Raw genomic sequence first — 10408 nt, forward strand, 5'->3', positions numbered from 1 at the left:
TGGTCTGGTTCTGTGGGCAGCCAAGAGAGGGAGCTTCACGAGGTCAGTAGGAAATGGAAAAGCTCGATATGAATGGCTCGGTGAGATGGATGCTGCTATGGAAGGGAGGAAGCTTAGGTTCTAGCTTGGGTGCTTGGTTCCCAATAGGGCAGAAACTTCCCTATTTCTCCCAATCGGTTTTATCTAAAGGCTATTAGATACAAAGTAGCTTAGCTTCAAGAGGGAGGTTAGAGAAGGAGTTGGTTCATGACTAATCTGTGTCCTGTTTGTTAAAGCACTGTGCTGGGTAGGCAGAGGAGCACAGGTTACTCATTAGGCTGCATGAGGTGGGCCTAGAACGTGGATATCTTGCTTTCTAGGCAAGTGTCCTGACTAATTTATTGGGTTAAAACAGAGATGCTCAACTTTTTGGCCCTGCATTACCCAGATCGGATACAACTGGCTCCATACCACTCTGATCAGCACTGTTTGGCATTGTGACTCCGAATCAGCTCTTGCTACACAGATCAGCTTAGATCAGGCCTGTGCTGCCCTGAACCTCCCAGATCAGCCTTGCACTATCTGGATTGGCCCCATGCTGCCCAGACTGACCCACACATCCACCCCATGCCTCCCTGATCAGGTCCTTTCCATCCAAATTAGCTCAGATCCTCCCTGCACTCACCTGATTAGCTCTGCACTACCTTGTGTTGCAGAGCAAAATTTGGCCCTGTGCCACCCCAGTTGGCCCTGTGCCTGATTGACCCTGTGCCACCCCTGTTGGGTCCACACTGCATGGATGAAGCCCTGCAGGCACTGCACTGCCCTGATTGACTCCATGCTGCCTCACCTCACTCCATACCACTCAGATCAACCCTAATCAACTCCACACTGCCCTGTGGTACCCAGATAGGCCTTGATAGTTTCTGTACCTCCCTGTGCCATCTGGATTGGCCCTAATTGGATCCACGCTACCCCATGCCTCCCAGATTTGCTCCAATTGGCCCTGCACCACCTGCATCAGCCTCATGCTGGCCGGACCAGCCCTTTGCACCCAGTCTAGCACACAGGGCCATCCTATCCAGCCCACAGACTTCCAATGGGCCCAGAAATTTAGCATCAGGGTAGAGGCAATTAATGTTACCCCAGTCCCCTGCTGTCACATTTTTGGACCTATGGGGAGCACCGTGTGCTGGAAGACCTGGCCCTGCAGGCCAAATTTGGCTCATGAGTCAGGAGTTGAGCACCTCTGGATTAAAACATAGGAATGCCTTCCTCTCCCTTTTGATTTTTGTCAGGTCAGTTTCAGGACTTACTCTCAGGTATGCATTTACCTGGCCAGCCAGAGCAGGGTCTTCTGTGCATGATCAGTAGCCACATGGGCACTTAGGGTGTGGACACACAGAACAAATAAAACATTTCAAATGCTTTTGAAGTGTTTCAAAGGGCCAGCTGTATACATGTATGTGCCCTTTGAAATGTCTGAGAACAGCTGAAACAATCCAAAAGAGGACCTCTTGAAATCACAGAATCATAAAAAAAAGTAGGGCTGAAAGGGACTTTTAGAGGTCATCTAGTCCAACATCCTATCTGAGGCAAGACCATCCCTATCCAAACCATTGTGTAACCTCGGGTCCTCAAGTTCTTGGCTCTGTGGGCCAGATGACTGGTGCGGGGCTGACCCATGGGCTGGGCCCCATGCACCCAGATCAGGTTCCATGTGCCTGTATAAGTCCCCGTGGTCCCTCTGCCCTACCCATCTGGAAGGTCCCACAACAGCCCAGCCCCATGTGCTTGGAATAGAACCTGTGCTGCTCTGCCCCATGCCACTTGGATTGGGCCCCAGGCCACTGCTACCCTGTGCAACTGCACTACATTCAGTATTGCCCTTGCCCTGCACCCCTGGGTCAGGCCCCATACCACCATATTATCCAGCCAGGAGGACTTCCCACAGGTCTAGAAATCTGGCAGCAACTAATCTGGGAGTGGCAACTAATACTGTCACGGTTCTGCAGCTGCCAAATTTTCAGACCCGTGGAGAGTTGGAGGACACAGTTCCATGAGATGGATCTGGCCCATGGGCTAGGGATTGATCACACTGGTCTAACCTCTTAGTAAAACTACACAGCCAACCCTAGCACCACCACAAGGTATAGCACCATAGCCTGTTATAGGTAAAGCACAGGGACCACAAAAGCTAATGTCCTGCTGATGCAATGGTTGTTAAAGTAGGCTCAAGAGATCTAAGGATCTGTGTCCATCTGCCCTGCTATAGAGGAAGGCAAAAACTTCCACAGTCTGTAATCTGACTATAGTAATCTGACCATGAGGTAAAATTCCTTCCTGATTGCAAATATGGCAATCAGTTTTACCCTGAGCAGAGATACAAGACCCTCTAGCTAGGGACATCTGGATTTAACTCCCAGCAGAATGGGCATGCTCAATCAAAATCCCCAGTTGTGGCTATAGCCAACACCCAATGCTTCTGAGGACTGAGGAAGGTGAAAAAGACCCCTGACATGTGACAGCAGGAGGGGGAAAAAAATCCTTTTTGGTCTCATGTGGAAACAGGCAAAGCTGAGAAGCATGGGAATTACCTGTAGTAGAGCATAGGCATAGCTACTCCTGCATCTTCCCTGATCAATGTTGGCCAATCTCTTATTGAACATTTCCCATGACAGAGATCCACAATGTCTCTAGGCAGTCTGTTTCATTGCTTCACTGTTGTAATAGTGAAGAAGGTTTTCCTGACATGAAATCAAAATCTACTTTGTTGCAACTTCAAGCTATTGGCCCACATTCTGCTTTCTGCAGAAAGAGAAAAAAAAAAAGTGTTTTTCCCTTTCTTTATGGAACCCCTTCAGATATTTGAAGACTGATTATGCCTCCTCTTAAGCACATTTTCTCACAAACTGAATATGCCTATTTCCTTCTACCTCTGTATGACTTGCCTTCCAATCCCTTTAACATTTTTGTTGCCTGCTTTTGGAACCTTTCTAACTTCTCCCTGTTCTTTTTTACAATGTGGAGCCCAAACTGCACACAGTACTCTAAACCTAACTAGTGCCTAGAAGAGAGGCACAATCACTTCCCATGTCTAATGCTTCTGTTGATGCTGTCCAAAACTTTATTTGCCTTTGTGCAGCTGCATCATACTGCCAACTCATATTGTCACCCATCTTCTTTTTATGTTTTTGACTATTCTTTTCAAAGTGTAGCATCTTGCATTTGTAAGCATTGAACTTCATCCTGTTAGCTCCAGTCCAGTTTTGTAATCTGTTAAGATCCTTCTGAATTGCACCCCTGGCCTCCAACATGTTTGCAATCCTTCCGTGTTTCATGTAGCTTTCAACCTTGCTCAAGAAACTCTCAATTCCAACATCTAAATCATGAATAAACTTGTTGAACAGGACAGAACTCAAGACAGACCCCTGCAAGATTCCACTCACAACCTTCTGTCATTTTGACATGGATTCATTTATGATTACATTTTGCTTGTGGCTGTTGACCCAGTTGTCTACCCACCTTAAAGAGTTTTGTCCAGTCCACATTTCTCCAATTTGTTTGTGAGAAGGTCATATGGACCCTTGTCAAAAGGCTTGCTAAAATCGAGATGCATTATATCCAAAGCATTCCCTTCATCCACCCAAATAGTTATTCTGTCAAAGAGGGAATCAAGCTTTTTTGACATGTTTTGTTTTAAGTAAATCCATGCTGTGTGCTTGTGATCAGCCTTTCCTCCTCCAGATGTTTACAAGCAGACTTCTTTAGGATATGCTCCAGTAAGTTCCTGGGTACTGAAATGAGGCTACCTGTTCTGAAGTTCTTCCAGGTCCTCCTTTTTGCCTTTTATGAGGGGGACTACATTGGCTCTTTTCCAGTCCTTTGGTACTTCACCTGTCTCCCACAAGTTCATCAGTATTATTGCCAAGGGCTCTGAGACTACCTCTGCCATTTCTGTTAGTACCTTGGGATGAAATTCAATAGAAGCTACTGACTTGAATTCATTCATTCATTCCCATCAGAAGCTCTCTCATCCCTCAGTTTGTTCTCTTCCTTATCCAAATAATCTTTATTAGGTGTCTGGTTTCAGATTTTTGTGAAGACAGGCTAAGCAGATATTGATGTTATTTGACGCCTTCCAAAACAGAGTGTAACCTTCAGTGTTGATATTCCACTTATAAGAGCTATCCCACTAGGTCTCTGTGATGCCAATCAGATCATAGTTCTTTTCAAAGGCTGCGACTTCCACTTACTCTTATTTATTCCCTATACTTTCATATTTGTATAGTTACATCAGACATATTTTGCATTCTGACCACCTTGTTTCCCTTTTGCATCATTTATTGCTATCCTGTGGCTCTTGGCCCTCTCCCAGAGTTACGTTCCTTCTTTAGGTCCTTTCTCCTCGGCATTGTTTGCTGGTTTCTGGAGGATTTTGTTCACCGTTCCCTAGGGAAACTAATTTAAATCCCATTTCACTCGGTTGGCCAGATGGTGCTTTTTTCCCATTCTGGTTAGATTCATCTTGTTCCTTAATATAAGTCCTCTTGCCCAGAACATCCACCCACTACCAAAGAATCCAAAGCCTTCACATTGACACCACCATCTCAGTCACTTTTTTACTTCCATATGATAGTCCTTTCCTGGGCCCTTGCCTTCCACTGTGAGGATTGATGAGAACACCCCTTGTGCTCCAAGATCCTTAATCTTCCTGCCAAGAACCTCATAATCTCCTCTGATCTGCTTAGCCTCATTTTTGTCAATATTGTTGGTGCCTAAATGGACAAACAGGAGAGGGGTTGTGCTCTGAGACATGGATGAGCTCTGGCAGTCTTTCTGTAACATCCTGAATATGGGATCCAGGCAGGCAGGACATATCCTGAGACCCCAAATCCAGATGACAAATTGGTACCTCCGTCCCCTGAAAAAGGAAATTTCCAAATACCACCACTTTTTTCTTCCTTCTTGGTGCAATGGTCATAAAGCCTCCATCCCTGGGTCCCTGGTCTTCTTGCTCTCTAGGCTGCTGTCCTCCCTGGATCTTGGCTGATAAGTAAAATTCTCCAAAACAGATTGAGGTCACATCTGCAGGTGGAGGGAGGATGATAAGGGTGGACAGCCTGTCAGCTGCCCAACTTCTGTGTCCTGCCCCAGGTCCTGAGATGCTTCTAGGTCCCCACTAGCATCCCTACATTCCCCACTGGGATCCTTGCTTCCACCTATCCATAAACTAGGCTTATCCCTCTGCCAGATCCCTACTGACCCTTGGGGGTCTCCAGTCATAGTCTCCTGTCTGCTGGAATGAGAGGTAGAGGGAATGGGAGCTGGAGCAGTATCCCTGCACCTCTCTATTCCAGATCTTCACTCTTCCCCTCTACCTCATGTGCCTGAAATGGGGGAGGAGGGGGGGGGGGAAGGAGTGAGGGAAGAGCTTATAGCAGAGCTGCAGGTCATTACAGCCTGCTCTGGTAGACCCTGGCAGGCAGTAGAGAAGGTTCCAACAATTCCAGCCATAAACAGCACAAGGGTACACGTGTCCCCTAGCAGAAACATTTCCTGTATGAAAATGTTTCAGTTGTTGCTTCTCTCTTCATCCTTAGGCATTCAAAATGCAATAGGATTGCCAAATGTGTAAGTGTCAGAAATGGTGAAATGGCAGCCCATGCCTGGAGGGGATTAGGATTGGCTCTGAGGCTTTTCCCATGCCCAGGTCAGCTGGGAAGAACAGTGGCAGCAGACCGGTCCCTGTTTTCTGTGCCTGCTCTCTGCCTAGCTCTCTGGTGTCCCCAGGTGGCTTGGGGGCTCTAGCTGCAGTGAAAGGCTGTAAGAGGTACAGGGCTTGGTTGGACATCATGGTGGTGGCAGTGGAAGAGGGCGTGTGACTGCACCACTGCACCCACCCTGGATCTGCTCCTGGTCAGGAATATTAATGTGTAAAGTCTTTTCTGTTATTTAAAATTTTTTGGCTTCTTCATCCCAAATATTTAATTAAAAGAAAAAAAGAAAGATTACTTCTGAAAAAATACTACTATACTTTTCAATATTCAAATAAGGTGGTATAAATGGATAATAAAGAACACATTTTTGCTAAGTCATAAAAATAAAAGTAACTCCCTCTTATCACACAATAAAGCAAAATGTGATGCAGAGTTATATTTTATGATTTTCTTAGTAGGTCAAAGCATTTTAAAATGTTGATACCATTTTAGGAAATTATACAGAATATCAAAGGCCATGTACTGTATTCTGTAACAGAAAGCAGAGGATTAATTAGACATCCCACTGTCTATTTCATATACAAAAAACTATCAGTTGGGGTATCAACATCGGCTGAATTATTAGCAGAGGTATAACAAAGTAGTGTTTTAGGTTAAAGAGGTGATGCATTCTATTGGCATGTTGAAAAAACAATTTGAAGCAGAATATTTAGGGTGAACCCTATCAAAATGTGAGAAGAGTGGAGTGTCTGTAAGGCCTGATTAACTATTTGATTGACAGTTCCAGAGACAGCTTCTCAGATGAAGTGGTCCTGCTAACCTTATCAGTAAAGTGAGTAAGTAACCAGATACTAATGCAAAAATGAATATCGTTGCCATGTCAAATAATTTCATTTATCTGCTATATCTTATTGAACCAAACAGATTATTTAAAAGCTTTTTTTATACACCTTTATTAAACCCCCCCTACTTAATTAGTACAGAATCATCAAAGAATGTAGTAACTTTAGATAGAAACTCTTTTCTGGTTTCAAAATATACCATTTTGTAGACAGTTAAAGTTAATTAAGGAGAATCTGCAGTTTGGGAGAGGGCATGGAATTATTCCAAATGCTAAAGGTACACCACAAGGAAATGAAAAGCATGTGCTGAGGTAGATTGTTCACTAGAGCTTGAACCAGCTCCACTCCCATGGTTGCTTTGACAAGATATCTTGCAAAAACTGATATGTCCTGACACGTCCTACAGATATTGGGATGCCATAAGGTGTTTGCCCAGGAAGCTTCTTGGGACTTGAAATCTGGGAACAAGAACCACAAGTGACAACGGACAACAGCAAACATAAATATGATGAAAGATAGACCTCTTTATCTTAATGAAACTGAGAGGAGGAACATAATTCATTATTCTATTTGAGCAATATCAATCTTTGGCAGATGCATAGTTCACTTTTTGTGGGGGTGAGTATACATCAGCCTTTCAAGAAGAGCAAGAGTGCTGCATAGCCCATTAAAAAAAAAAACCTGCATAAAAGAAGACACACTGTTTGGATAAGCTGCTTGTGTGGTATGACACACAAACCTATCAAGCTAAACAATTTTGTCTTCTTGTGTCCTTATATTTCCCCACTTTTTACTCTATCAGTTATTCCCTGTCTTAGGCTGGAAACTGTGGCAATCTCTGCCTTTTTTTTCTTTTCAATGTCTCTTATCTTTACAACATTGCTGAGCATAACAGGGACCCATTCAGGTCTAGGGCTCCTACATGCTACAATAATGACAATAATGTTGGAGCTTGTCTACCTGGGGAAACGTGGAAAGGTGAGTCTTAATTAACTAAAGGTGTGAATTCACAGTGGATTAGTTAAATCACAATAAATGTCTGTGTTGGAAGGCTCTTATTCAGAATTAGAGTAACTTAATGCAAGGGGAAATGAAAGTTTTAGTATATAAATTCCTGTAGATAAAATAACTGGGCAGGAGCAACAAGATGACTGTCAGCTGGTTATTGAGTATGGCATGAAATGATCAGCTGTGTCCAGACTATAAGGTCGATTCTGCCTTCAGTTCTACAGCTGTAGTCCTCAGTGCTCTGAAGTATACATCAGAATTTATTTAAGTGAATTTGTAGACAAAAGTATTTTGAAAAGAATGACAAAAACTCTGTGTATCATAATGAAGAATCTACATTAAGGTACAATTTTTACCATGAATGGTCTCTTAAAGAAAGAAACATATTTCCAAAAAGATGCAACTGGACTAAAATTTTAATATGATAAAAATGTTCTTCAGCCTTACAAAACTGGGGGAATCATCAGCTGCTTTATTGAGGCTGGTCACAGTGTTGGGTCAGATGACAATCAATAATGAAATGAGCAGCACCCTCCATTGCACATATTTCATTCTTAGTGACAGCCCTGAGATCTTTCCTGGGGATTAATAGTTTTACCAAGTGGCTCACTCAGCAATCAAGTGCTTTTTCACATGAACCATTTCTCCAGTGGTTTCTGAGAGCTAACCAGGCTTGCTGATTGGCTGAGGTCTATGAAAACAGGCATTGAAACAGATTGTTTGCGAAGGGTTGAAATCCCCAAGTTGCTCTTTATATATCACACTCAATTTTGCTGATGTATAGATCTAAAACTAATGACTTTTCAATGCTTCGACTATTCTCATAGAACCATAATGGCAGTCCTTCTAACAATCCTGTTTGAAACTACAATAAAATATGATAAAGTTTTATTTTCATAATATTAAGGAGTTTTCAGAAATAAAAGGCAATACTGAAAATGCTGGGAGCTTTTGGGTAGAAGTTTATAATGGAAACATACCGCTATTTTTATAGTCTCTTATTCATTCAACTCTTTAGTTTTGTATCTTCAGTTAATTGTAGACAAGGATTCTGAAAGGAAATAATAGGTTTCTGACATTCACATTATATGTTACCTCATTTTTTACTGTAGAACTGTGACACTGAAGCAGTAACACAGTTTTTACTCTTTCATAAATACTGATTGCTGTTGGAGGGCTTGTAATTCAGGCAAAATTGGATGATCTTGTCTTAACCAGAGGTTGAGGGCAGGAATAGGGAAAGCTGGAGATGTGTTACCATGATTTAAATCACATTAAATGTTTGTGTTGAGAGGCTCTTGTTCAGAATGAAAGTAGCTTAAAGCAAGTGGTGAGGAAAGTTTCAGTATGCAAATCCCTGTAATTAAAATAACTGGGCCAGAGCAACAAGATGACTGTCATTTGGCATGTATGACACAAAATGACCAGTTGTGTCTAGAGTATAAGGTAGATTCTGCTATAAAACAAATATGTATTGTATTATATTGTATAGACAGTTTAGACACATATAGATTATATGTATTGTATAGACAATTTAGTACATAGTTTATTCTGAAGTAAAAATTTGTACTAAATGTCAGAACTCCAGAATAAAATAATAGAAATAGGGCTTTTTTACAGACCTGAAATTTGTTGAATTCTTTTGGGTTGAAGTGCCTAGAACCTATAACCAATTTTTGTTATTATTGTCATCATCGCAGATCTTCTGCAATTAAATGAGTGTTATTAATCTCATTTTGGAAGCAGGTTTCTGAGACCTCGATTATATGGAGACACTCAGGAAAGCTAGTTGAATTGCCTAAAGGTATGAATTTAAAATGAATTAGTTAAATCACATTACTCCTCTGCATGGTTGCTCTTATTCAGAATTAAAGTAGATTTCATTTGAATTAGCTTAATTTACTTCCAGAGTGAATTAAGCTAAACTGAAGTAAGGCCGCTTTGAATCTGAATTACAATTGTCACAGGAGAGTTTTTAATGCAATTTGAATTATCCACTTTTAAGTTTAATTCAGATTTAATTCTCCTGAGTGTCTCCCAGTAGATGAGTTTATCCATAGCAAAGCAGGTATGGATACATCTGCCTGTCAAAATAGTTGTTCAGCATCTGTCAAGTCTTAAAAGTGGTATTCCATGCTGCTTTCCTGGCTACCTGGGTCAGTCTGTCTGTTGACCTCAGGTTTCTTTACTATACTAGGGTCATCCTGGCCAGATATCCCACCTGTGTAAATGCTTGTCAGTGCCAGGTGCTATCTTCTACAATTCCAGGTGAGGGGGGAATTCATATATTTGTACTGGACTTCTACTTAGTTATCAGTCATGCCTCATGCTTTGGCATACTCCAGTGATGGAGTCCAAGACTTCATTTTCCCCTGGAAAAAGGGCTGTGTACAAGCCTGTTTGAATAGCTAACACAATGCACAATGCAGTTATCCAAGGAAACAAAGGTGAGAGGTTACAAGGACCCAAGCCAGTGCCGCAGCAAGAGAAAGGAGCTCTGTTTGGGTTACGAGTGTACAGTACAAAAAACTCAGGGCTTCTGAAAGAGCTTCTAGGGTGTACAACTACTATGAGGAGCAACACCACTTAGGTATGTGTGAGAGATTCCCATCACTTGACCACATAAGCTTGTGGGCTCCACCAATAATATTCCAGGCAAGTTATCCAGGATGCAGGATGATCCTAAAATCTGGTTGACTGGTGAGTCCCAAGGCAAATGAGATTCAGGGTGTGTCTACAAGGCACAAGACAACGGGCCAGATGAGTATAGATCCAGCACTGTGTGAACCCAACTATTCTGTTTCTGGTTTGAGAGATAATGTTTTCAGAACTATCTTGGATATTTCCACATGGTACTGC

The sequence above is a fragment of the Alligator mississippiensis genome, chromosome 3 (assembly GCF_030867095.1).
Source record: "Alligator mississippiensis isolate rAllMis1 chromosome 3, rAllMis1, whole genome shotgun sequence".
In the NCBI taxonomy this organism is placed as follows: Eukaryota; Metazoa; Chordata; order Crocodylia; family Alligatoridae; genus Alligator; species Alligator mississippiensis.